Source organism: Pezoporus flaviventris, unplaced genomic scaffold (assembly GCF_033815535.1).
Source record: "Pezoporus flaviventris isolate CSIRO_AGI_PZ_B2104156 unplaced genomic scaffold, CSIRO_AGI_Pfla_v1 ptg000016l, whole genome shotgun sequence".
NCBI lineage: Eukaryota > Metazoa > Chordata > Aves > Psittaciformes > Psittacidae > Pezoporus > Pezoporus flaviventris.
In genome coordinates this window covers 5,151,694-5,177,292 of record NW_026892564.1, presented here as the reverse complement: position 1 = coordinate 5,177,292, position 25,599 = coordinate 5,151,694, and the positions used below count along the sequence as shown (strand labels likewise).

At 37.1% G+C, this 25,599-nt stretch overlaps 1 protein-coding gene across 6 annotated transcripts in view; it reads right to left on the bottom strand.

Moving 5' to 3' along the window:
- The window catches only part of MGAT4C (MGAT4 family member C), a 393,664-nt gene that overhangs the window by 134,098 nt on the left and 233,967 nt on the right, over window positions 1–25,599 (bottom strand). The window contains exon 1 of one of the 6 annotated variants that reach the window (XM_061454648.1): window positions 20,457–20,733. The exons of the other annotated variants lie outside the window; for them this stretch is intronic. The gene's annotated coding sequence lies outside the window, so the exon portion shown is untranslated. Of the gene's footprint in view, window positions 1–20,456; window positions 20,734–25,599 lie in introns of those variants that run through there. 6 annotated transcript variants of the gene reach the window in all.

The window sequence follows — 25,599 nt, the reverse complement described above, 5'->3', positions numbered from 1 at the left end:
CTATAATATTTGTACTAGTATGTCTTCCACCACATAAATATTTAATATAATCTCTAAAATGTTTGCCAAACAGTCAGGAAATTACAAAAATGCACTAGTTAAAACTTTAGTAAGAAAATAGACTATATTTTTAAATGGAAAATTCATTGATGCAAGAATTTCAACTTGCAGTCAATAGCCTGTATAACACAACTTATTTCATTGCATTCAATATACAAAAAAGTTCAGAGAAAGACGTTCTTGAATTCCCTGTGTATGTATAAATAGTACCTCTACAGGAAAAAAAAAAAAAAAAAAAATCTTGTGCTGAAATTCAATTCCAATGGAAGTGGAATTTGCCTTCAAGTGCTGAGTTTTCTGCTTTATTTTCATCTGTGCTAATAAGCAGATGAAATTTTCTAATTCAGATAAGGAGATTTTATAACATCTGTTATATTTCAATATTGAATGAATACATATTTTGTCTGCATTTGTCTGACATAATGAATTTAATATTCAGGAGTCAGAGAAGAAGAATTCAGTTTATTTTATGTTTTGTTTAAAAAATGGAAGTATATTCCGTTTCTTTGCATATATTTTATTTATACCTCAGTTTCTAAAGCTTTAAAAAGAAAAAAGTTTACAGTTCATATTATTTGGGACACTTGGACATATTATGCCCTTCTTCACAAAATTTTTAGTTTAACTAATTTGAAGAGTGACTCTGGAGTGCGGGAGATCAGATTTCCCTTCACTATTTACAATGTGTTACAAATGTCTTAAAGCTCAGTTCATTTGGAAACTGTGACAGCAATGAATTGTGAGAGGTTTGAGGTTTCCTGAAAGATCTTTTTCAATCTCTAGTGACTTAGAAATGATTTGAAATTTGCCCTACCAAATCAAGGCAGCTCTATACTACTAGTCATGATACAGAGGTTAAAGTTTAAGTAAGCAAAAAAAAACAATCTTGTCTAACAATGTAAAAAAAAACTTCTTTAGTTGCAGAATGACTGTGTTTAGAATAACAACTCTGCTTGATTTCATCACTGTCCCAAGACAGAAATAGCATTATCGCACATTCATGCAATATAAGATTTTGTCACTATCCTGTGAAATTCACGGTAATCATTATCTCTGGTTATTGGATTTAGACAGAATTTGACACTGGCTTTAAAAATAATTTGCTTTAGCATTGTTTAAGATAGGGAATTGTCCAGGACTAGGAGATCAAACTGGTCAGAACCTGTTTCTAGCTCTATGCAATTTTCTTCTTTCATCATCTCAGTGACTTTCTGTTGGACTCACACTGGTCTGCTACTGGAGAGCCCAAAACTGGACACAGTCCTGCAAATGAGGTCTCACAACTACCAGAGGGAGGAAAAGATTCACCTCACTAGACCTGTTGATGGAGCTCTGGACAAAAGAGCCCAGGTCACAGGCACCCACCTTTTCTGCTTAGCCTAGTTGCTCACCTTCCACTTCTTGACTACCATTTCTTTTTCTGTAAGAATACTAACTACCTAGTCAGACTCCAGCCTCCCCTCTTTGATCAGATTATTTAATATCATGTGTAGAAGGTGTATTTCCTTTTGTCAAAATTCAAGTGGTTCCTATCACCTCTCATTGTACAGACTGTTGAGGTTCCTCTGTAATAGCAGCCTAGCTCTTCAGCTTACCCATCACTTTGGTTTGGCCCCATTCATTAACTTGCTGAGAGTGAACGTCTCATCTTTTAGGTTATTAATAATAACATTAAACAGTAGTGGTCTCGCTATCCACTCAAATGAAGGAAAATCATTAAAGGTCATAGAGGTGGGACAGCACCCCCTTCCCCCCAAAACTAAAAGCATTCTTATATCACACCTACAGATGACAGAGTAATCTTTTTATCCTAAACTCAAGTAAAATTATGCTAATTTGCTAATTTAACCATCAATGTCTCCCATACCCTTCATCTGTAACCAAATTCTGCCTTAAATTTTTTTTTTTTTCAGATTGTGGTAGCATTCTCAATCAGTAAAATTATCTTGATTAAAACTGGTAAAATGTTTTGAGCTGCTGTTCCAGACTTCAAATTTGTAACCAGTAAATGACAAAAAAAAAAAAAAAAAGAAAAACAACAAACCAAACCTGTAGCCCTGGGATTTCATAGTGCTGCAAAGTTTACTATCGACCAGTCCTCAACAGCTTTTTAATCTATTAAGCTTAATGTAGTAAGAATTAATTCTTAGTTTCATAATTTACCATTTTGTAAATATAATTGTGGTCACCTGGCCTCAATCAAGTGAAAACCTGTAATCAAGCTCCCAGTTGTTCAGCTGCCTGAGATCTGAGGATTACTTTATTGCTGAACTATCTTAGTTTAGTTTTATAGAGAAAATTGTTGCTAAGCTGAAAGATGGTGCACGGAACAGCAGCTGCCTCACCGCTTTCAGGCTGTTGGGTCTTACATGATACATGTTCTCCTGGAAAATTCAGATTTCAACCCTTCTGTGAAAAGTTTTCCCTTCATATTACACTCCATTACATGATTTTGCATCCCACAACCTGGTCATAAATGAAAGACCCACTCATAAAGAAAAAGTAAATAAATTTTTAAGTCTGTCAGTCTATTTACTGAGCTCATCTATTCCCTTTTTTATTCTTAACTTATATCTTACTAACAAAGATATAATTATCTGGATAAAGACCAGTAATTACATCTTATGACAATAAGAAAAAAAAAATCATAGCAATAGAATCTGTTAACAAGCAGAGATTCGTTGTTTTCCCAGTACCTTTAACCATGCTACAAAAAAAAGCACAATAAGAAGCTTTTTAGTTGAGAAGTTTCTACATGTTTATGCGCTTATGGGAAAGAAGATATGCAATTTGAAAATTAGAATATTGATTTCAGAAAGGAAAAAAAACAACCTCAGGTCTACAAAGTAATAAAACTGACTGAAAATATATATATACAGATTTGTCCTGCATTCACCAGTAGCAGTCATTTTTCTCCTTAGTAGCTGGTGCAGTGCTGTGGTTTTGACTTTTGGCCTGGGAACAGCGCTGATAACACCGATGCTTTTAATTGTTGTTAAGTCATGTTTACTCTGACCAAGGACTTTGTGAGTCTCATGCTCTGCCAGGGAGGAGGGGAAGCTGGGAGGAAGCAGAGACAGGACACCTGAACCAGGCTAGCCAAAGGAGTATTCCATACCACAGCATGTCATGCCCAGCGTATGAACTGGGGGCAGTTACCCTGAAGGGCTAGATCGCTGATCGGGTCTGGCTGGGTATCGGTCAGCAGGTGGTGAGCAATTGTATTCTCTTCCCTTGTTATTTCTCTATCATCAATATTGTTCTTGGTGGTAGCAACAGTGGGTTTGTGTTATACCTTAGTTACTGGACTGTTCTTATCTCAACCCATGGGAGTTACATTCTTTCGATTCTCCTCCCCATCCCTCCAGGAGTGGGGGAGGAAACGGAGGAGGAGTGAGCGAGGGGCTGCGTGGTTCTGAGTTACTGGCTGGGCTTAAACCACGACAAGATTATATGACACTCGACTCAATAGGAGTACGGGTTTTTTTTGGAGTCTGTCAATGATACAGAACCTCACTCAACACCTGAGCATCTTTGTAAACCAAATGTTTTTTTGAAATTATGTAGTTTTTATCTATAATATTTAATAAATGAAAATGTCATTACTTTAAAGAGAATAAGAATCTCTTGATTATTTAACATATTTTGTATATTCTCTAAGTTCAGTAATTTCCAGTTCTAAGCATGTATTTTTAGAGCAGGTATGAATTTCACATGCAGCATCTCTGAATAAACTTCACAGCAATGATTTATTTTACTGAGAAACTTTCAGTAATAAAGGATTAAGATTTACACCAAACATTAATTTGGAAATAAATAAGGTACAATTTTGAGCATATTACACACAAAATTTTGTCATTCTATTTTCAAGCTACACAAAATGCAGTAATCAATGTTAATAATACATAACACCTCAAACTAAAAGAGAAAAAAACACTCAAACCAGCATATCATAGAACCATAGAATAGTTAGGGTTGGAAAGGACCTTAAGATCATCTAGTTCCAACCCCCTGCCATAGGCAGGGACATCTCACACTAAACCATATCACCCAAGGCCTCGTCCAACCTGGTCTTGAACACTGCCAGGGATGGAGTATTTACAACTTCCCTTGGCAGCCCATTCCAGTGCCTCACCACCCTAACAGGAAAGAATTTCCTTCTTATATCCAATCTAAACTTCCCCTGTTTAAGTTTTAACCTGTTACCCCTTGTCCTATCACTGCAGTCCCTAATGAAAAGTCCCTCCCTAGCATGCCTGTAGGCCCCCTTCAGATACTGGAAGGTTGCTATAAGATCTCCACACAGCCTTCTCTTCTCCAGGCTGAACAGCCCCAACTTCCTCAGCCTCTCTTCATACGGGGGGTGCTCCAGTCCCCTGATCATCCTCGTGGCCCTTCTCTGGACTTGTTCCAACATTTCCATGTCCTTTTTATGTTGAGGACACCAGAACTGCACACAATACTCCAGGTGAGGTCTCACAAGAGCAGAGCAGAGGGGCAGGATCACCTCCTTCGACCTGCTGGTCACTCTCATTTTGATGCAGCCCAGGATACGCTTGGCTTTCTGGGCTGCAAGCGCACACTGCCGGCCCATGTTCATTTTCTCATCGACCAACTCCCCCAAGTCCTTCTCCACAGGGCTGCTCTGAATCTCTTCTCTGCCCAACCTGTAGCTGTGCCTGGGATTGCTCCGACCCAGCTGTAGGACCTTGCACTTGGCATGGTTAAACTTCATAAGGTTGTCATCAGCTCACCTCACAAGCATGTCGAGGTCCCTCTGGATGGCATTCCTTCCCTCCAGCCTATCAACCGAACCACACAGCTTGGTGTCATCGGCAAATCTGCTGAGGGCGCACTCAATTCCACTGTCCATGTCAGCGACAAAGATGTTAAACAAGGCCAGTCCCAACACCAATCCCTGAGGGACGCCACTCGTTACTGGTCTCCAGCCAGACATTGAGCCATTGACCACAACTCTTTGTGTGCGGCCATCCAGCCAGTTCTTTATCCACTGAGTGGTCCATCCATCAAATTGATATCTCTCCTATTTAGAGACAGGGATGTTGTGTGGGACAGTGTTGAATGCTTTGCACAAGTTCAGGTAGATGACATCAACAGCTCTACCCCTGTCCATCAGTTCTGTAGCCCCATCATAGAAGGCCACCAAATTGGTCAGGCAGGATTTCCCCTTAGTGAAGGGGATTTACTTAATAATAATGAAATGAACAACAAGAATTTCCAACAAACCAGACTGAACAGTAATATAAGGAAAGGTGATATAAGGATCTGAAGAACACGTGTTCTTGAAGATATTCTTCTGTTATCTACTGCTTCTTATTTAAACATTTTCTCTAACAGGTTGCACTGCAGGAAGACATGGAATCATTTTGCTTGGAGCATTGCAAAAGAGCAGGATGAGGACCAGCTGAACTAAAAAGCCAAATGACCATGTTGGGATGGTTATGTCTTGAACGCTGTAATTACCACTGAATAATTTCAATCCAAATATTAAAACCTGAGTCTTAGCAGCTTAAAATATAGGACTAAGATCCACAGGTGAGTCTGTAATGTTACTGCTTTTGTAAATGGAACATAAAAGGAATATTAGAAACTCACCCTGATTACTCTAGATTGTAACAGTACAAGTGCAGACTATTTTTATTTAGTGCACTGAAAACAAGTGCAAGAACATGAAATGAAAAAATAGTGTCTGTTACTGCAGGTCAAATGGGACCCTCAATGGGAATTCTATGTGGATTAAAAAAAAAAACAAAAAAACCCAACATACTGGTAGTTAGGTTTATAATCTTCTCTGTTTCTGTACTTGAATTTGTGTGCCTGTGAATATATTTGATTAAAATGTAACTCAACACCTCATATACCTCTTTCTGGCGTCTGTGAATGACCTGTGGTCCACATGCTGAAGCTGAGAAACACTGGAATATCTTAAAGACATGTTCACCATACAGTGGAAAAAATAATAGGGATGAATATGACTGAATAAGAGATAAAGTGGTAAAGGTAAAAGGGAAGAAAGAGGGGGGAAGAAGGAACAAAAACATTGGTCAGGAGATGCAAGTGAATAGAAATTAGTTTAGACTAATTCATTACTGGAAACCTGCTGGCACAGTGGAAAAGCCCTATTCTCACTGCAAGGCTTAGCAAGAAAAAAGTTTTTTCTAGACAATACGGATGAAGAAATATTCCTGTAGATGTGTGTAATTTCTTTTCTAAGTCATCTCCACATGAAGTGGACACTTGTGACATCATTACTAGCCATGAGACAGATTGAAGCTTTAGGCACACCGCTTCACTAGCCAGTCTATATGTGCTAATTGGGTAGCTAGCTGGCTTCTGACAGACAATGTACAATGATTGAGGTTGTCCTGCCTTTCTTGCAGAGTCTCTGCCTCCTGCAACCAGTTTTCACAAAACTTGAACTGTTCTTACCTGAAATTTGGCTTTCTTTATTAAGGTAGGTAAAAATGTTCAAAAACTATTAGGAGGTGAGGAAGTGAGGAAGGGAGGGAGCATTTGTTATAAAACACCAGATAATACTCTCTAGAAAACAGAGGTTGTCTATGAACTACAGATATCTTATTGGGGGCATCTCAGATATCAATTAAATGTTTTTCACTGCTCATAACTGAATGCTATCTTTTGAAAAGTAAGAGGGTGTAGATGTTTAAGTGTAATGTATGTAGACATAACCGGGGAAAATGAGATTCATGAATGAAAAACTGATTAGTTTCAGAAAGGAGTATGTAAGTCTGTGCCTCTAGACATGTTAAATTTAATTTACCTACATTTCTGCTTTACACAGTTGGAAATCCACATTAGCACGAAAATTGTCATTATATGTGGTATTTTCAGATGAACAAATTATTTTTGCAAACCTGAAGCTATATGGTAATGACATTTGTAATGAAGTTGGAAGTCAATCATAAGATTTCATCCAATATCTCATAAATCCTATAAAATCTTGATTCTGCAAAAGAGCACAGTGCAGTGTCTCAATAATATGTATCCATACTAGTGAAGTTTGTCCTTATGAGACCACCAAAGAGTTGTCACCTGTACAGTCTAGCACTGAACTGGAAAGCCAAATCAGCAAAACTCTTCCAAGGCTGCCTGAATTACTTCACTAAGATTTAAAAATCAAATCAGAATGAAAAAGTAAGCAGCAATAACAACATCACCTTTTTTTTTCTTTCAACAAGCTCTTTCAAGCAAGTTTTATCAAGGTCTCCTGTTCGTAATATCTCTATCAGAAACATGCAATGTTGTATTTACTGTGAGAGTGTCTCATTAACGTTTAAATTGAATTGCAGCTAAGAAAATAAACAATATTTACTAGTCATTGCCCTTTCTTTTTTAGTGTTTTTTTTTTGCATTTTCAATACACTACTTTTATTACAGAGAAGTGAGATTTTAGAAAATGTGAAGAAAATGAAAAAAGATAAATGAACTGTAACTTTAAGAAGTGCTGGTGTAAGTGATTTGCAGTCAGTCATTGTGCAAGACAAAGGTTTGGCTTACACAGTGCTGTTCAGAGTGTAAGTACTGAATGAAATAGACATCTATCAACTTTCTTGGCTCTGAGTGATTGCTGATAACAAGAAAAATGTTCAGTTGTGTATCAGTAAATCTAAAATTTTATTGACTTAATCACTGAATTAGTCAATAAAAGTAATAAGCAACACTTGCAGGCTGCATATGGACGTGTCTCCCAGTGAAATTTAGACAAAGAGGCTCAGGCTGTGAAAGAAGCACTAGGTGTGGGGGTCATGTTCCTAATCTAAATGACCAGGAAAAGAGGATCCCCTTTTACATGTTGTCATTGATCCATCTAGCCATTTTTATTAGATTTGAATCTTTATGTCCACAAAATCAATGGGCTTTTACAGCTGCAGGAGGCAGACCACAGAGCTCGAACCTGTATAGTTTTGAGGCAGTGGCCATAAATTTTATCAGTCTTAAACATTTTTCACTCTTAAGAATTTTTATTATTTTTTCTAATTTATTTGGCCAAAACAAGCAACAGTGGTTCTGAGGACTCCTCAAGAGTTTAAGGAACAGAGAATCACATAACAGTTGATGCTAGAAGGGACCCTTGGAAGTCCAACCTCTCTGCTCAAGTATGGCTGCTTGAAGCTGGTTACCCACAACCATTTCCAGAAGGCTTTTTTTAATTATCTACAAAGAGAGAGATCCACAACAGCTCTGGGCAGTGAGCTCTGTGCCAGTGCTCAGTTGCCCTCACAATAAAAAACAGATTTACAGCATTCAGAGAGAACCTCCCATTGTTTCTGTTTGTCCCCATTGCCTCTGGTCCTGTCACTGGACACAGGTGAAAAGAAGAACCTATTTTCACCTTCCCTTCAGATACTTATACATGTTAATGAGATCCCCCAGGACTTTCTCTTTTTCAGGCTGAACAGGCCTATGTCTCACAACTTTTCTCTTAGGGATATGCTCCAGCCCCTTAACTATTCATGTGGCCCCTGGCTGGACTGTCACCAGCATGTCCACGTCCCTCTTGTACCTTGGTGCCCAGAACTGGACACAGTACTCAAAGTGTGGCCTCAACAGTGCTGTGGATCTCCTCACGGTCCTTCCGGTTATGCTGATACTTCAGGTAAACATTGTAATTATCATTTTGTAACCAATTTACCACCTTGCAGAGGTACTTGCAAGAATTAGTTGATACTGTAGAATGAGTAGAAGAGCCTTTTTTTTTTCTTTTTTTTAATTTGCATGTGTATTTGTGGTGGTTCATTAAAAGACGTAATTTTAAAACCATTACTCACAGAGTATATCTCTATTAATCCAATGAATTTTCTTTGATGGAGACAGAAACGCTCATTAGAATTACAAAATCACAGAGTGGCTTGGCTTGGAAGTGTGGGAGTGAAGGCAATAAGATTTGCATGAAGAACAGTTTGGGAATGAGCTCTGAGGCCTTGGTGCTTTGACAAGCCCTGGGGTGATGAGCTGGGGTGTCGAAGGCCAGAGGATGTGGGGGTTTTGAGAGGGTCTGGACTATTTACCTGGAGAGTTTTACAGGGGCCAGTGAGATGGGACATTGTATGTATGTGCTGGTTGGGAGCAAGGGGATAAAAAGGGCTTGGTGGTAATAAATGAGGATTTGAGTCTCCTCATCAACTTGAGTCCGTGTTGTGAAATGCCACATGGAAGGGCTGTTTAAAGATCCTATAGTCCAAACTCCCAGCCATGGACAGAGACATCTTTCAGTAGATCAGGCTGACCAAACGTCCATCCAACCTGGCCTTGAACAAGTCCAGGGATATAGGGCATCCACAGCTTCTCTGGGCAACCTGTTCCAGTGTCTCCCCACTCTTAACGCAAATAATTTCTTCCTTATGTCCAATCTAAATCTATTCTCTTTCAGATTAATAAAGTTGCTAAGCAGCTCCAACTCTCTAAGACTGTCTTCCAGGGCGTTCCAGGCCTCTGATCATTCTTGTGGTCCTCCTCTGGACCTGCTCTAACATATCTGTGTCTTCTTTGTTCTGGGGAACCCAGAGCTGGATTCAATACACCAGGTGGGGTCTCACAAGAGTAAAGGGGCAGAACAGCCTCCTTCAGCCTTCAGCCTCCTGGCCATGCTTCTTTTTATGCAACCCACCATCTTTCTCGGCTGGAAGCAGGCTTTTAGTCAATGCAAAATCTATACAGGAAATCAATAAGGAGTTTAAAAAGTCATTTTGAACTCTATAATTCTCAAGAATTTGAGGTTCTAAACCAACAATATTTGGCCATAAAAGTGCAGGGCCACAGATACTCAGGAAAATGTGCATTGACACTGACCAGCAGGAGCAGCATGCTGGTCAGAGCAGCATGAGTCAGAGGGCAGAAGTAGTTTTGTATTGCAAACACAGGATGTTACCTTTCGTAGCCTATAGCTTTAAAAAGGGTGAAGTCTGATGAAGTGAAAGAAAAGTGGTATTTTTCCTCATACACCAGGCACCAATTTGTTTGTACCCAAAAACCTGACTACCAAGAAATATGATACACTGGAAAGCATTCCCATTAGCATATCCCCAGACAATTTCTCTTTTTGAAGAGACAAATATCTTTTAAGCCATTTGCATTTAGCTAGGACTTAGAGGCTTTTCTCTGACAACAGGTGGTTAAGGAAATCTATGAGAACTAATATTTTTTTCCTGTGTGCCAAAGGCTTGCCCCTGTTCCAGTCTGCAAATGATTAGTGTAATCACAAATCTTTACCAAGGGAAAGACACCACACTAAATATCTTCAAGCTGTCTTCATTTACTCTGCCCTTTATAGAATAACTTTATTCATTGATTTTAATATCTAAGGAATAGTAGACATACAGCTAAGGAAGACAGAATGGTGTAGGAGAAATAGATGCCAATAGTACTGTTAAAAACATCTTGCAATTTAAGCAAAAGTGGCATCAAAATATTAGAAGAATGAGGACTAATATGCTTTCCAAGTAACATTGATCATAGTGCATAAGATCAAGATCAGACTGCTTATTTTAGTCAGAAAGCTTAAGAATTAGACCATGATTAGTGAGCAATGGCAATTGCCTATTGCACCACCCCCTTTTAGGGGTGGTGTAGCTGCTGTGCTTGTAGCTGGAGTAGCTGCGCTGACTGCTGCTTTGCCCTCAGATCCAGTGACATTCTTTTCCTTTTGAAGGTGCTGGATAGTGTTGAACAAGGCCCTGTAGGCATAGGCCAAGCCCCAGCACGTTGCCGTGATTTGTCCATCTCTGGTATGGCCAGAATGACCACACACCTCATTTAAGTGTTTTACTAATTCTTCTGGATTTTGCAGTTGTTCGGTGGTGAAATTCCAAAGTACTGGAGGGGCCCACTGACCTAGATACTTGCCCATACTATCCCACACACCCTGCCACTCATGGCTGTCCAGCCTCAGGGAAAATCTCTTGGTCCTCCTATATCGTCGTTTGACCCCAGACAAGACCCAAACCTGACTCTGCTTAACTCTTGAAATCAGTCGTGGGCAAAATACACTCCGTATGCATGCCAACATGGTGATCCCCGTCACAATCAGCAAACAAGTCTCAACAGCATTAAAAGGTCATTCAAAAACTACAATGTGTAATTTGCTAGGCACTTTTACTGTATACCTCCTAAAGTATAAAGGTGGTGAACACACTGGGAACATAAGCCAGATTAGTTTCATGATCAATGATTTTATTGTATTACAAGTCATTACCATAAAGTACAATGGGACAAAAACCTTAGCCCAAGCCCCACACTTGAAAAACACTAATACAGCAAATACCGGCTCGAAGTAAGGCACGATATACTGAAACTGCGAGATCAAGAGGAACAACTCTGAGAGCCAATAAATCAGCATTGTGACGAGTGACTATTAATCTGGACAGATCTGTCATTATCTCAACCCTTCTGTGCCCCACGTTTGGCTCTAAAAAGAACTGTTGTGGTTTAAACCCTAGCCAGACAGCTTGTTCACTCACTCCCAGTGAGTGGTGCTGGGCTGAGAGCAATTGAGGCCCACGTCCCACCCCTGGGGGTTCTCCCCTTCCCCGCTCCCAAAGGGATGGGGAGTAGGATCGAAAGAGTGCAACTCCTACGGGTTGAGACAAGAACAGTCCAGCAACCAATGTACAACAGAAATCACCACTGCTACCACCAACGACAACAATGGTAAGAGAAAATAACAAGGGAAGAGAATACGATACCACCCACCGAGAAACGAGTCTGACCCAGAAGACCCCGTGTCCTTCCAGGTAATTCCCAGTTACCCCCCACTCCGGGCATGACGTGCTGTGGTATGGAATACCTCTTTGGCTAGTTTGGGTCAGGTGTCCTGTCTCTGCTTCCTCCTGGTTTCCCCTCCTCCCTGGCAGAGCATGAGCCTCAAAGTCCTTGGTCAGGGTAAACATCACTTAGCAACAACTGAAAACATCAGTATTATCAGCACTGTTCCCAGGCTGAAAGTCAAAACACAGTGCTGCACCAGCTGCCAAGAAGGAGAAAAATTGACTGCTACTGCTAAACCCAGGACACTTAGATGTCTTATCTGTATCAGTTAAGTGTCTTTAAGTTATTGTGAAGGAAGTTTATATGGGGCATAGACCCACATCAGGGTGTCTACAAGCAGCACCAAGCCTACCTGTGATGCAGATACAGCCTGTGAATCACTGTCCTAGCTCTCAGTCATCCTGATGAGGATAGCTATTGGACTACACAGTGGCACCTGACCTTTCTTTCATAGGGGAACAAGGGATGCAGAGGTCTGTGTTTCTCATGCAAAAGTGAAAAGAGAACATGGTCTTGATGCCCACATAAAGCCTGTGGTGTGTACCAGAAAATGCACTTGCTCTGCACTCTGTTCTTTGGAACATAGTTGCCCTGGTTCTACATCCAGCTCTCTGAATTGCCTGTATATTTTGTATAAAACATTCACTGGAAAATAATTAAAAAATAACCCAGCATTTGTCATTCATCAGAGTACCAGAAAGCTACAGTGCTGCTTGATTTACTATATAGCCAGCATGCCTGTTTTCCTATATTCTTGTGGTTGCAGTGTCCCAGATTCAACTGGTTGGGTGGGAAGAGCCCTGTCTCCACTGGTCAGTGTTTGTGACATGATCTTGGAAAGACAACCACATAGGTTTCAACTCCTTCAGAATAAGGATTGCCTAGAACTCAAATGTTTTATGCATGATTTAATTTCAGGATTCCTGTCATCTTCTTTAATACAGGTATGGAGCTGCTTAAAAGCTTTTATGACCAGCGCAGTATGGTCCCTGGAAAGTCCTATAGAATGTACTATATGTGACAAAAAAAAAGAAAAAAAAGAAAAAAATTAAAAAGAAAAGGATCAATCCTTTCCAATCCTTTCTTGGAAATGGAATGCTTAATCAAAAGCCACATTAAATGTAAGCTTGCTAATGCAACCAAATAACTGGCAATGAGTTCAGCTGTCTTGAAAGGAAGAACGATTCTAGTGCAAATGCACAGATTTTTAGCTTCTGGATGCATCTCTCAACATGGAGCAGGTGGGACCTAGTAAATTATCTTCTATTATCTGTATGATTAAGTATGGTTATTCATATCAATGATATTATAATTGTTTGTCACTGTCCTTTGTGATTCTTGAATTTCTGAAACTCTTAGCAAAATCAGTCTAACCCTTTCTCTTAGTGTAGGTCTCCTGGAGCTCAGAAAACCTACTGCAGCTCCAGTGTGAAACATTGCGAGACCCGGAAGGGAATTCACTACAAGAGTGCAAGAAACTTATACCTCTTCTCTCTGTCACAGGAAAGAAATTAATGAGGAAAGAAGCCCACTGAGGATTTGGGTCTGCTTATTCTCTTGTCTACTTCTAATTTAGAAGCAACCTAGAGGTCTTTGTCAGACACCAGGAAGAAACAATTACTCAGCTATGAATGAAACTTTTACCTTTTAGAAAATTTTGGTTAAAAAAAAGAAATTAACCTTTTTAGCTATCTACAGCCTTCAGAAGATTTACATGCTCTGAAAAGATTTCAATGAGTTACTGTTAATTCTGAGAACCCATAGAAAAATATTTGATAGAAAGGCTACTTCAATGTCTTACTAAATCGTATTCATGTAAGCTAAATTAATACATAGGAAAAGCTAACTGCAAAATTTCATAAGATATACTAGAGCTATAATTGCAAATGAAATGTTTAGTGTGTTTCTGGACTTATTTTACAGACTGTGTCCTTATTGTAGTGTCCATGAAATTTATTGCCTTTGTAGTTCATGCTGTAATACTGTTCTAATAACTACAAATTTCCATCTGCTTCCCAGCACCCCACAGAAGAGGACATATCCATTCTCCAGTTATATCCTCAGCTGATGAATCATCTCAAGTGCTCTAGTGATACAGTTCTAGTGTCCATACATTTAAACACAAAACCACTGTTTTCTGGAGAAAAGAGGCTTACTCTTCATCCCCACATAATAACTTTTAAATGTAGTAGTAGACACCAAAGCTAAACATCTTGGGAACAATTATGTAGAGCCAATTAAAGCAGTACAGAGTAACCCATTTCTTACTCCCTATACTTTGTGTTGGAGGAAGCTGACAAAAGAGTTAGTAAGGAAAAACAACTCTCCTGGTATGCTAGTGATAGTACATGATTCTAACTAGTTGGCACAAGCCAGTATTTGTTAGTCCTTCAGGGAGAAGAAGGTTTAACTTTACAAGGATATGGAGAGATAACAAGAAATCTTAGTAAAAATCACTTAAAAAGTTAATTAATTAAGGGGCATAAATACATAGAAAATCCAGCATTGTTTCCAGGGATCATTAATATCCCCAGCTCTTGCTATTGTTTTTTTACTCCCCATGGTTCTATGGGAATTTAAAATGAAATAATGAAGCAAGATGCTAAAATTCCTACTGCTCTTTACACATTGCTTCCAGCAGCAATCACAAGGACAGTAGCATTAAATAGGCTTCTTCATAATTTTGAGGATATTTGGCATGGTAAAATTCAGATATTCTTTCAGAGAAGGAGAAATCTGAGTATTCTAATGTTATCAACTTCAGAAAAACTATTCCAAAATGCTTTTTATATGCAAAACCAAAGCAAGCTAAATACTACACATTTTAGGACTTGAGTTTGGAATCAAAATAAGGATTTGGAAGTAAAGAATTCCTTCTGGGAAGTGAAGCAGTGATTCTAAAATATTTTGATAAAAATTGAAAATTGGATTTTGTTAATATAGAACTACATGGTAACTTCAATGTCACTGTTTAACCCCCCTGTACAGCTGATTCCTATTTAGTTCAGCTTTGCTTTCTTGAGATGTCATTAAGCCTCCTTTTATTTTGCCTTGTGACTGTAATCAACTCTCTAGAAACCAGATCAAAATAAGTTGCCCCCTTTTCTCAGAAAGAATTTTGATAAAATATCCACAAACATTAAAAAAAAATAAATTCACAAAACAAATTAAATCTATTAAAATCTTTCACTGGTTAAAGTCACGACCTCTTTGTCTCTTTGTGGTGTTTTCTGTCTGGTTATTGATATGTAGGATCCAGATGTCTCCCTTTACAAGTGAAAATAAGGGCAACTGAGAGATTGGCTTCAATGCACCCCTTGTCAGTGCTATAGACCATTAACAATACTATAAATAGCATGATCAAATCCCAGATTGCAGATTCAGTCATAAAAGAGTCTATACTTCATGCTGATTCAGAGGGGCAGCAGCATTAGCTGCAATCATTAAGGAACGTGACGTCTCCACACTGTTTTCTACAGCTCACTGGTCTGGTGACAGGACAATTGTTAAAAACCAGTGGGGACCATCAGATGTGGATAAGTACAGCTTGGCAATTATGAAAGCCACACTTCCCATTTGACAGAGATAATGTAATATTATTTTATGATAGATTGTAATAGATTATGTTTCATTCAGGAAATAGTAAGTTTACTTACTCTGAAAATCTGACCACAATATTTTAAGTGTTAAATTGTTAAAGTCAGGGAATAAAGCCGGGGGAGAGAAATATTTTCACATTGCCTTATTTCTCTGTTAAAAGTACAATTCTGCCTTCTGTTTACCCGTTATAATAATTCACTTTCTATTAGGTAACACTAAGGAAGTTGAGGTCCTAAAATCCAAAGTTTATTGAGAGATTGGTTCCTATAGATAATAAGAAAAATATCAATACATTATATTTAGTAATTTCCAGCTTCCTGCCTGTTTTTATAAGGAATAGCAAACTTTCTTTGATAAGTTCTTACTATTTTGTGTGTCTGTGCTTTTAAACTGCAACAAACTATTTTAGCCAAACACACAGTCCCGTTGGATTTGCTGGGTTAAAATCTCTAGGCTGTTTTATGCACAGGAGCAGAGTACTCTATCATAATATTCAGAGGATTGCTTAAGAGCTTCTGCATAGAGGCTGATACAAAACGATTGACTGACAACTGGAAGCATGTCTGTGTTTAAAAATTCCTTTTTACCACTATGGACACTGACCATTTGTCCTTAAATTATAGATACTGACAACTGCTGCCATTGTCAAAGAATGAGACTAGACAAGTGACATTTTTTTGACCATGCTCAATACTTTGATATCCGAAGAGTCCCTAATGCTAGTGCAGGGACTGGCAGGAGAAACAATGTGTGTGCTATCTCTGTCTTTTAGAGGGGAAAATCCAATAAAATTTAGCCAAGTTGTAATACTTTGAAAATATGCAGTATATATGAGCAATAGCTAGAGTTTTCAATGATTCTAGGAGCAGGTAAACAAATGGTCAGTGACAGGAATAAGAAGAGCTTTGAGCATGGGTGACAATATTTGAATGAATATAAAAGATGGAGCATGCTCCCTTTTATTGCCAGCCATGGATCTATATTCCCCAAAATCTTTATCTTTCCTGATTGCCAGCAAATACTTATGCAACCTCAAAGTCTTGGGCCAAGTGCTTTGGTCAACACACCTGCTGCTATAGAGATGAAATCCAGTGTCCATGTATTGAAGAAATAAATAACTGTGACTCAAACATGCAGTAAATAATGGGTACAATTATTTAGTTGTTTATTTATTATGTTTCTGATGGGATTCACTGCTACTCAGAAATCTTAAAGATCTTAATTAGACCATATTTAAAAGCGTGGAAGTTAGATAACCCTAATTGAAAGTATTCAGGCAGGTTGTCTTTACAGAGAATTTGACTCCTGAAAGAGTGATTCTAGTTCATCTATCTGAAATAATTATCTTAACAATGACATAAATCCTTTTTTGGTGATGCTTCTTTCTCTCCACAGATTCTAAGAGGACCCTTCCTGACTGAAATTAATATTACTCTCACTAAACCATGTAGGAGTGACTCTGTACACTCACAGTGTCACACTCCTATGTGGAAATACACAATTATGGAAACAAAAAGCACCATGCTGTATATAGGCGAGAGATCTAAACTGAGACTGCAAAACTACCTTGAACTCTGAGTTGTAAGTTGTATATCAGAGCATTCATTAGACTTTAAGATTCAAAACAAAGCAAAGCAAAACAAAACAGAAAACAAAAAAGTTGTATGTGTCTGTACCATATGACAGATGTCTGATCTACATTAGATCATCCTTTTGTCGTCCAATTAGGTGTCTTATTGCAGGATGTCCATGGTGTGCTTTCCATATCTGTACATATGCATTTCTTTCTAAAGGAAAACAATGACTTAGAGGGACAGATACAGATCCACATCTCCCATCTCTTGTACTGAAAATACTTTCTATAATCTCTGTTCTCTTTCAATTTACAAACAGAGAAATGGAAAAAAAAAAAAATCTCACATCTATATGCATGAAAACAGTATTTTATTTTATTTTTTTCTGGCTTGGGTAATGGAATATAATGAAAGAAAAGTTAAGGGAACAGAGTAGACTCTCTGGCACCATTATACACAGAGAACCTCACCAATGGAGAAGGAGGAAGGTTGCAGCACAATGTTTTGTGGTTTTTTATGATCTGGATGTTCCTGAAGGAGCCTCCTTGTGACGTACCCTAGATAAACCAAAGACCTGACTCTTGGACGAAAACTTGGAGCATGAAGGATCTCCTCTGTCTCATGTGCTTACTGTAAACTGGTTATAGAAGAAAATGTGCTATTGCAATCCTACTTTGATTTGTATTTTCTAAGGATAATTTCCCTTTGCCAGTTAGAGAGGAAGACGAATTACTTTTAGTTCATGTTTTTACTACTGGTGATAGGGATACTTTTTCAGCAATCAATGTTATTATCATATTTATGCTTGTTTGACACTTTTATTTTCTTTATGAAATATTAAATACACTGAATTTTTATCAAAAAAAGAAATCCTTTTTGCCATTTTGCTCAAACTTATCTGACAAGAGAAGTGTGTATTTTGTGTAGGAGGAATGACTCAAATCTTCATTGTAAGGCTTGTTACCTGCTGTAATTGTGAAAATAGGTGAGTTAACTCATTCATAGAAAATCAGACAAATAAAAAGACCTGTTCTCACAATCAAGAAACCTAAGGTTAATTCTTTCTTTAATGTAGTGGGGCATTGACTTCACAGAGTATGCTCTGTGGACTGAATCTGTCCTTCAAGCACAGGATAAGAAAGACTTCCCTACATCAATGGTCTATCTGTTATGCAGTCCCCATGCTATCATTTTCATAGTTATCTTTATTATTTTAAAGAAAAACAAATGTTGCAACACTGTTTTTTACCATAAAGAAATATGATTTTCTCTATTTTTTTAATCTAATCTAATCTTAGTTTCTGATTGAAAGTAAGTAAAAATATGCACCCCAAATTTTTCTCATAAAATTGCCTTCTAGAGGAGATTTGTTTCTTTAAAAGCTAAACTAAACTAGAAAGCCTCATTTTCTATGAAAGTTGATTGTTATCTGTTGGATTTTCATATAATTAAGTTTCCTTGGCTTGCATAGGTCCATGATTACTATCTAATAAATCAGTGTACATTGGTACTTTGAAGGATTCATATATCGAAACCAGTCTTTTAATGTTTTGGATCAGAACATCATGAGAATGTAGCAAATCAGCATTAAGTTTATGTTATATCCATCATCCTATATTTCAGCAGAAATAACAGATAATTTTTTCATATGTAAATTTTAGGAACAGAATTATTGTGAGATCTGACATGAAGCCTAATAATGAAACACTGATAAATTACAAAGACCTATGCAGTATGTAGATATGTAAAATTGAGGAAGTGGTTAAAACACTTTCACTTTTTAATAAAAAAAAAAAAAATAAGTTAAAGACATAACCACAATGCTGGCACAATACAAGTTTTAGTTAAGTTTGTTAATGATCTAAGCAAGAAGGCTAAAGTAAAACATCAAATACTCCTCTCACTTATAGGCCATGGTCATTTCATCTTTGAACTGGAATATCTGCCTTTTGCTAGCAAAAATGTAGAAAACTATAATGAATGTTCCTCTTTAACAAACCCACCTATATCACAGGTATGGCATTTAATAGAAGCTTGGGATTGCTTGAGAACATTACAAATCCAGAAGTGAATGGTAAATATGAGGAGCTGCATAGATAGGACTGGACTAGTAAAAAGTACAAAAGTATAATACAGCTAAGAAACCCTACTGTCTTAAGTGGTATTTGAGCTGAAAAAAACCTGTTATTCTTCTGATAGTGATTAGAGCAGACTTAATCATAGATAGATTGAATGACAATATAACTCAGTTTTACAAACACTTGTAATACTCACTGCATATGTCATTATTTAAAACTTTGTATTGCATAATTATGGATTACAGAAATAAATGCATAGAGTTCTTAAGTAGCTTATTTATTTAGTGAATTAAAATAACTATAAAACAAAAGTCAAAAAGCTTTTAAATTAACTGGAGCATGCTATAGATTATTTCCTATTAGGTGCACTACTTGACTAGTTAAATTGGTTATTGGATTCTTCATACAGTAGCCCCTGAACTCCTTCAGTCAATTAAATCCTTTATTGCATCTGATTTGTCAATGTCAGTGTCACTTCTAATCTCTTAAATCCACATTAGTTCAGAAGCTTTAAATGTACTTTTTCTCTTGCAAAATTAGAAAGTTAGACAGACAGAATCCTTCCCCTTTCCCTCCTCCCTCTATGTAAATCACAATGCTGTTAACAATGTAAAAGATATACACAGTTCTCCAGCCTCTGTCCACAATCATAGCTACATAATGATACATTTTCTAATAAGTGTTACAGAACATAGAGAAAAAACCATACAAACAAACCAAACCTCCTTTGTTAGGTAGTTCTTTATCAGCATATTGTACATTAGAACAATTTTAATCTTTGACTCAGTTCCTTATTGGTTTGAAATACAGAAATTAGCAGAACAAAACAGCTATAACTAATTCCAAAACTAGAAACTTGAACATCTTGGTATTAATCTTCATGTTTTTTTTATTTAAATCTACAAAAGTATCCCAGAATATTTTTTAAAGTTGGTACCACATTAAAATCCCTCTTCTTGAATATCCCCATTTCTTTGCTCGTCAACAAAAGCTAGAGTTCAATAGAAAAATACAGGTGTTAAAGGAAAAGAAAGGAAAGATACAGGTATTAAATTATTGTTCTGTGCAATGGTCTTGTCAGCCTAAAAACTCTTAAGTTCGCCTGAAGAGCAGCATAAACATGCAGGCTATTTATTTCTGTATTGTAGAGTTTGCCAGACATAGACTTGTTTTTTATTTAAAATATTCCCTTTCTAAAGGATCTCCTTTTTGGCTGTACAACCTACTTTTTTACATATTATATCTATATAAGCCTCTAAACTATGAAAGCAATTTTCCTCTTAGGTTAGGTGCATCACCTTTATTCTGAAAGGGAAGGTAAACCAGACCAGACTCTTACCAGACACAGGGAAAACAATTGCTTCAGCTCGATCCAGCAGTGCTATGTGCCAGCAGGCAGCCTGAACGATCCCTGGGCCTCACACAAAAGCGAGATAATTTGCTTTCAAGGAAGAGCTGTAAATATCCATCACATCCCGGCGGCGCTGGTGCAGCGGCTGGGTGCTGCCCCGGCCGGACTGGGTGCTCCCGGGCAGGATGATGTCAGGCACAGCAACCGGGCTACTCTCATTGGTTTCCATCACCTGGAATCATACCTTAACCCTAAACTGCCAGCCACGGATTGAAATGTGTCTCTGCAATCGTTATATACACACACACAGATAGGATCTTCTTATTTTTAACCCTTTTTTTTAATTTCCCCTATTTTTTTTTGTTATTTTCTCCCCACCCACTCTTTTCCCTTTTTTTTTTTTTCCTTTTTTTTTTCTTTTTTTTTCTTTTCCTTTCTGAAAATGAGGCTGTAGAAGAAGCTCCTGCTCTGGGGACCAAAAGAGGCGGGTGCAGCTTGTTGCTGAAACCATTGAATGTTGAAACTAAAAAAATTCTAAAAAACTAATTTGCTTACATTGTTAAAAAAGACCCTCAGGTAATTTCATTTTCATAATCTGTTTACTAAATGACAGTAATCATCAAAATATTGTACAGAAGAAGTATTAAAGGAAAGGTTAATGCATGCAGCACCTGGAGAATTCACTTCTCAAATGATTTTGCATTGCCTCCTCCTAAGTCATGAGATTAATAAAGGTACACACTGGAAAGAGGGTGTAAATTCAAGAACATCGCACTGTCACAATCCAGGTTGATTCCTGTGCCTTCTTTAGTATTTAAAACTAATAGAAAAAGAGATGCACAAATGCACATACACACTTATTCTTTGAATGCTAAGTAGCAGCCCAGACATTCTGTAGTAAATGAGGCATGAAACACACTGCCAAATGTATTATGTGCTAAATATAGTAGTGTTAAGTATTTTGCTATATTACAGGCAATATAATAAATCATGTGAACTTTTAAATGAGTTCAAATCAGTGCTTAAAGTATTGTGGTTTTTTTTTTTTTGTAAATGAATATTTGCATCTCACCCCTGTAAGTGACAAAAATTCCTTTTGCTCTATGGAAAAATGTAAAAAACCTTCTGCAGCACATGTTGTATCTTTTGTTCTATATCAACTATTTTAATTTTTCTTTTCCTGGAAACTGATCTTTTCTTCAATGGATAGGAACCTGATTCAGTATTTACAGTAAACTATATGCCACACTAGTCTATTTATGGTCTGCTATCCCTCATTAGGAAAAACAAAATAAAAATTGTCTTAATCAATTTGTTCTCTGGGGAAAAAACCAAAACCAAAGCACCAACCACACCAAGCCAACCAAACAGGAAAAACAAAATAGAATCAAACATGGTTTAGCTTAATATAAAAGACATGAAACATAAGATTTCTAGAATAAACTTGATAAACAGCTCTGCCATTTCCTTGTAGTTCTTATCACTGACTTATAGAGACTCCGGAGATTAAATATTGGGGACTTAATAAATATCAGTTCTGTGTGGGGATTTGGAGGCTAATCTATTAGTCAAAACATACTTTAGGCTAAAATGAAAACCACTGTTCATTTATTTCCTCTCAGAAAACATGAGTGTTCAGACAGAAACATATATAACAAAAGATTCATTGCCATGAAAATAACAAAACTGAATTACAGATCAGAAAATAAGAATTCGGACAATGGGAATGCTAGCTTTGCTTTTATATGATTAATGATAAAGGTAAGACATAGTAATTGCTAAGAAGATACGAGTCATGAGTAAAAGAATTATTGATAAGATATGCTTAAGCCACAACATATGTACAAGTTATATTCTACTGAATATTTAGTGCTATAAGAAGTCTAGACCAAACAGATCACATCATTGTCAAGATTTGATTACATGGGCTGACTTGGCCTGAAAAATAACCATATCTAGTTAATCTTACCATGAGGAAAAAAGTTCTATACATCTATTATTCTTACACAGACTACACATTATACTTTTACAGAGCAAATCGCTCACAATTACCTGCTAGACAGTCACTAATGGTAGAGGGCTGCATTCTTAGTCTTCAGTGTTCGTAAATTATGTTATCTGTGGTGATAATACAGAGCGTATGCTTTTTGAACTAAGCAGTAACTTACATTAGTAGAAAATTTACTTGGAATGGGTTGTACAAATTCTGATTTGGAATTTTAGTGGAGAATATTTCTTAGTAAATGTCCTGTAAATTTTGACATTTTCTTTTCAAAAAGTATTTTTTTCTGCAGTTGTGCATGATAAATCAGTGTTTTGAAATTGAATTACTTATAAATATTAGTGATAAATTATCAATTTGTACATGCTCCTTGTTTTAAAACCAAAAAATTATCTATTACCAGTGTTTGTAAAAACATGAGTGACTTTGGAGATTCAGGCTGAACAAAGGTAATATTGTAGGTAACAGAGCAGTTCCATGATCCTAATCAAGTCACACAGCATTTTTCACACTTTCAGATGCTCTCACACATAGGTTATAACCAGTTGGAAATTATTTATATCAGAAATGAAAAAAAAAAAGATAGGATTGAAATCATAATTTTTATATGCAGTAGTAACAAGTCAATTCAACAAAAAAGTTGTAAAGTCATTTCTCTAAATGAAAAATTATTTAAATAAGCATATACAAGAGCTCAAAAGGAAGGTGTGCACGACTGCGTGTGACATCCAGTAACATGCAATTCATATACTCCTATCATCGTGCCATGATTTTTTTATCTGAAGAGACTAGCTTGTTAAGTCTCACACTTGGCACAGACAATGAAGGTCTTGTTGCAGGTGATATTATTTGACATCATAGTCTCAAATATAAATGACATGGAAAAAGAAAGAAGGAAACAGCAAGAGAATGAAAGAGAAGTGACAAATGATTTTTAGTAACTAACTATATAATTTCTTTCTAGAACATATTATTGGTATATGAATAATTCTGAAGAATCTAACAAGAATGGATACTTTAGTTCTCAAGCAAAGTGAAACTCAGGTTTAGTAGTATATATTTCCCATGAGTTGAAAACATTACTTCATTTAATTACTTGACAATTGTTTCTGTCACATCAATTTAATGGTTAAACCAATCATTTATATTACAAAACATGCCTCTGCACCAGACACTAATTGAAATACACAAGCGGTTCTTCAGTGTTGCTTAACCTATACATAATTAATATTGGAAAGGCTAGGTCTAAAGATTTTTGGAGAACTCAGTCAGGTTATAAAACGTTTTAGAGATTGAATGTGCAAGCTCAAAATTAGAGCTCTCATAATCCTGTGCACAAACTGAATGCCAGCTCAGGTAGAGCTGATAACTATTATAAACACTTTTTTCTTCTGCATTCTGGCAACATGAGCCACCTGCTCTTAGGATGTTTTTATCCACAAGATGGCAGCTCTGCATGATCGCTGCTTCTTGAAATATTCAACATGAAAATCATAACATGGCAATTTTTATTTATAAAATATTTGCTTTTTTATCTCATGAGGAATTAAAAAAAAACAACAAAAACAAACAACCCCAATAGCTAAATATTAATTACCCACAATGTCAAGGTAAAATTTGTCAAAGTTTTTGCTGAAGTGTTGGGAGACCATGCAAAGAATTTTTATCTCCAAACTTTATATTTAGAGATTTGAAAGAAATCTCCATTCAGATTCATGTATCTCCAATGCTTCAATTTCTGGGTCATCAAACACAACATAGCCTTTAAGAGATTCAATTTAAAGAGTATAAACATTGTATTGATGGTAAAGGAAATGTTCATATGCCTAAAGTTAAGCTTAGTTTAATAGGTTTCCTCTACAGATAACGATATCTTAAATTCTTTTCAACACCCAAATTCATCAAGAATGGAGCTGCTGGGAGTCCACAGGAGTGCCATGATCAGGGGACTGGAACACCACCCTTATGAAGACAGGCTGAGAAAGTTGGGGCTGTTCAGCCTGGAGAAGAGAAGGCTGCATGGAGACCTCAAAGAAGCCTTCCAGTATCTGAAGGCGGCCTACAAGGATGATGGGAAGGAACTCTTCATTAGGAACTGTAGTGGTAGGACAAGGGGTAAAGGGTTCAAACTCAAACAGGGTAAGTTTAGGTTAGGTATAAGGAAGAAGTTCTTTACTGTGACTGTGGTGAGGCACTGGAATGGGTTGCCCAGGGAAGCTGTGAATGCTCCATCCCTGGCAGTGTTCAAGGCCAGGTTGGACAGAGCCTTGGGTGACAAGGTTTAGTGCGAGGTGTCCCTGCCCATGGCAGGAAAGCTGGAACTAGATCATCTTAAGGTCGTTTTAACCCTAACTATTCTATGATTCTGATTCTATGTTATTAATAGCTAATAGATAACATTATTTCTAATGTAAAAAAGTACTGATATGATTATATGTCAGAATCAGCCCCACACAATGAATAACAGTTTGTGTCTTCTAAAATTACTAAAATACAAAGAAACCTGACTCTAGCTGTTTTCAAGGGGATCATTCAAATGATGATTAACAAGAATCTTAATCTCAGATGCAGGACAAAGGTATATAATATATGAAAGCATTTTCTTTGTCAATTAAACCTAGTAAATTGAAATGTAGCTTTAATAAAACAATATATCATTCAACATGGAAATAGTTTGCCCATGGGATGGCCATTTTAAGGGAAATATTTTGCCTAGCGTAATGGTATGTGTGCAGTCTTTGGTGCCGCTTCTGAAGTGGAATCTTTGATCCTTCAAAGAGTGGTGTCTCTGAGTTACCTCAAGTTTACCACCGACCAAGACCCTTCACACATATAATTCTAAATCAGTGTACGGAGCTTGTGGACTGTAGTAAATGCAAAAGAGATTGATGTGTCTTAACTTATCATGAAAAAAGAGATAAATCGTTTCTTAAGTACTGTGGGACAGGAGTTCATATGTGAACTGTTATCATGGATCAGCTAATGGGCAGTAACTTGTTAACAAGTCAGCAAGGCAGTGATTCATGGTGTAGGGTCACATACATGCTCTCACATTTTACATAATGAAAAGCACAGTTTTGGGATATGAAATTACAAAGAACAAGACCATGGTTGGTAAACTAGGTCACA